The sequence below is a fragment of the Salvelinus sp. IW2-2015 genome, linkage group LG1 (assembly GCF_002910315.2).
Source record: "Salvelinus sp. IW2-2015 linkage group LG1, ASM291031v2, whole genome shotgun sequence".
Taxonomy (NCBI): domain Eukaryota; kingdom Metazoa; phylum Chordata; class Actinopteri; order Salmoniformes; family Salmonidae; genus Salvelinus; species Salvelinus sp. IW2-2015.
In genome coordinates, this window is record NC_036838.1 from 37,459,037 (window position 1) to 37,462,913 (window position 3,877).

General features: G+C 44.5%; 1 pseudogene; it reads right to left on the reverse strand.

Moving 5' to 3' along the window:
- Positions 1-394: 394 nt before the first annotated feature.
- Positions 395-2,674, reverse strand: LOC111966819 (G-protein coupled receptor 84-like; annotated as a pseudogene).
- Between the last annotated feature and the right edge of the window lie 1,203 nt (positions 2,675-3,877).

Here is a 3,877-nt window from a genome sequence, read left to right on the forward strand (position 1 = left end):
GAGCATAATCTTAGCCTAAAATCGTTGAACCCTTTCCAGAAGAAATCACAGAATGGCTGATTTTGCCCTTGTGAGCTGATAGTAAATGTGACATTCAGGAAGGAGGAGAGGAATTTATAGAGGAGGAAGTAGCTCCATCAAGACCAATGGGGGAGAAGAGTGTTTTCCCTATTTGAAGTGCTGTGATAATTACTTTATGGTTGTCTTACCCAGCTTAGTCGAATGCACTATAATGCCGCTTTCAAAATAACTCGGAACTCATAAATCTCAGACTTCCGACTTCAGTGCGTTCAAGATGACTGGGAAAAATATTTTTGGACGGTCATCCAACTCGGAATTCCAAGTCGGGAGCTCCGGCCTCTTTCTAGAGCTCCGACTTCCGGACCTGAAGATTACTGTCGTCATGATTTGACATTGTTTTTTTCAGAGTTTCCAGTTTTCTTGAATGCAACATTAATCCCTCTGAATAAGAGCCCCTCCTAAACTACCAATATGTAAAGGTCAATGTTTCCAGAGGGTCTGGTGGCCCTGGCCAGTAGGGCCCGGTAAGTCTGTCCAAACTGGCGGTTCAAGACAGTGTAGAGCACAGGGTTATTACAGCTGTTGAGTCAGGCGAGGTTGGCACAGAACATGTGGAGCACCTTGGGGGGTGCGGTTCTACTTATCAGCAATGTTCAGCAGACAAAACAGCATACGAAACACTGGACGATAACTCACCATTGTCCACTGAAGAGGTGGTGGAGGAGGAGGGGGCAGTGATAGGGGCAGGAGCAGCCAAGTGGAGCGCAGGGATAAGGGCAGGGGGGGGCTCCTGTCCCCCTGCTAGGTGAGCTGAATGTGAAGTTAAAGCAGACCCACAGGTGGAGTGGGAGGACTGGGCTTTCCCAGGGTTCCCCTTCACCTCTCCACCCTTGTATTGGGTAGTTCCCCCTGGCTGTTCAACTCACAGCTCTGGGTGGTGGCCACCCCACTCCCGACGCCACTGTCCCTCTCCATCCCTGGTTCTGATGAGGTCGGCTTCCTTCGTGATAAGCGTCAGCTGAGTCAGTAGCTGACCGGTGCCCTTGCTGCCACCCTGACCCGCCTGTAGATGAGCAGGAATAAAAGCACCACGCAGCCCAGGCCGATGAAGAAGTAGAAGAAGAGCAGCACGGTGGTGTAAGGGCGCCCCCTGGTGCGGTGGAAACTGCATGTGCACACCTGCAGGGAAGAAACACGTAAATGGGCCAAAGCCGGCCAAAGCTGGTGGAGGGCAGGAGGAGGGCGAGGCCCCACCGAGAGAACACACACTCAAAGATATACCGCCTCGCCACCAGCAGGTAGCGACTTGCCTTGATCAGATACAGTGTGATGATGGAGACGGAGTTGGAGAGGAAGAGGAGGCCGAAGACGCCGCCCCTCCAGCGGAGGTGTAGGTAGGAGTCAACACAGGCAGTCTGCAGCAGGGTGCAGTACAGCAGGTCCGCCAGGCCCAGGTTCACCATCAGCGAGTTGAAACGCGTCCGCACCCGGCCAGAATGGTCATCACGTTCCCCACCGTCCCAACTATGGTCACAGCCGAACTCCACAGCACGCCAAAGCAGCGGAAGGCCTCAAAGGAGGAGTGGTGGCAGGAGAAGGAGCCATTCCCCATGTCACCTGTGATGTTCTTCAGCATCCTGTGAGGAGAGTGATAAGATCAACTTTATTGTTCCCCAGGGGGAAATTGTATTGGAAACACAATGATATAAATTATGTAAAAATACATCACATCATTTACACATACACAGAGAAAGAATGTAAATTCCAAAATCAGCTGTCAGTCAAATAGTAGCAGGCTGTTAGATGAGTCGGGGATGTCAGAGAGGGATGCTACAGGTGCAGGTTTCTGGGCTAAACTTCTAGACCATTTCCCCTTTGGCAAAAAAACTGTCAGCTTGTTGAAATCAGTTGGTGAACCATTATTGTTCTCTGTCATATGTTCCATGATGTCATGTTTTAGAACCAACCTAGACTAGGCTGTTTTTGTTGTTTCTGCAGCTCTGTGGTTCCAGTAAATTAATTTATGTCGTTTGACTTTCTGTTCATATCAGATCACAGCCAAAAATACAATTCTTTATTCTTCCTCCTGCCCAATAAGGCCCCCTCAGTTTCAATGGACCCTGGTTGCTGTATTATTTGTACTTATATTTGTGGTGTGGTTTTCATATAAGTCCTTTTGGGCTTCCAACCTGTTTTTACCAGTTTTTTTTTCATCTAACACTAGGATTGTACAGCAGACTTAATATTATATTGTGCTGCCTTTGACGGAATAACCATACATTTTCATTCCTTGAAATGAACAGTTTAAACCATAATAGAAATGTACATGTCAGACAGTTCTGTTAGATGTCAACTGTATACTAGAGTACAAGAAAGTACATTTAAATTTATAGATCTTTCTCTGTGGTGAATCATTAACTCACATTACAGAAGTTGCTCTGAAACTGAGAGCATTAACTCCCACAGGTAGTGCTCTTAACACAGGAATATTACAATCAAACAGAGTATCAGCAAATAACAGAATAAAACTTGGGTGGTTACTGATCCTGAAGTTTATTTCTCACCTCAGTTCTGAAGTTTGTCATGGAGTCTTTGTCTCTCTGTGCGTTATCTTGTTCTTTGGTTCTTCTATGTGTCGTGGTTGTTCTGTCACACAGTCTTTTCATAGTTTATCTGTCACTCAACTGGTTCCTTCTCTTTTTAAGCTCTTGAGCTTCCTCTAATCTTATCATTGGTAAACCCCAGTGACATCATACGTGCTGCATAGCGGTGTGTTTTCTGTTCCATGACGGATCTGTTACTCAATTATGGTCTGTTCCGAGTTTTCACAGCACAGAATCTCTGTGTCAGTTTGCTACTATATATCTCATTTTGTTAAAATTAATTTGGAGTCAAAGCTCACTCTGCCCTGGTCAGACATAATAACAATCAGTATACAATAGCATTTCTATGAACATACTGTACAGCATCACCACCCCAGTCATTTTGTAATAATTTATTCATCTACACGTTTTTTTTTTTACAATAAGGAAGCTCTTTTGCTCACATCGATAAAACAGTCTACATTTACAATAATGATTCAATACAGTTCTCCTAAATAACATTTAATATATTTATACACATATCATTTATTTATTGCAGTAAACAAGAGTCGTTAGCAGGAGTGCTGTAAGTATTGCTACAATTTCCCAGTCCTTTACCCTTCTTATACTGTATGAGAAACAGTTTGGTGACTTTACAGTGACACCAGGCTCCAACCCAAGCCTGCTCATTTGTATGGGTTAGGGTGAGGTTAGGTACGGAATACGGACACATGAGGCAGAGCAGGACAACAGTCTCCTTTTAAAGTGAAAATATATCATTAATTGCAATACTCTGGAGCTAATATTGCATATTATACTACTATACTACTATACATCAATGCTTGTGATAAGCATATGAGAGAAAAACAGACACAGGTTCATGGTCCTTATTCATTTCCCCTCTGTTAATTGGAACCCCTTTGACATAATTTTTAACTTCAAAACATCTTCCATTACAGTGTCTCTCACTCATGCCACACTCAGCTGACAAAATATTGGAGGTCAGCAAGCATCCCGGGAAGGGAAATCCCACTTCCCTTGTGTTCTCAGTGGAAGAGCCTGCCGCCATCAGATATCTCTAAGGCTTCCCCTGTTGTTCACAGTGTAGAAACAATGAATTTAAGACACACATACCACACTGTGTTGGGACTGTGCAGTCATCCTAAAGTTCCCAGTAAAGGTTCAGAAATTAGCAGTCTCGTTAAGTCGCTTCCAGTTTGAATGAAAGTGGTCACCATTGAGGCATAATGCCCTTCATCGGTCTCTATCTATAT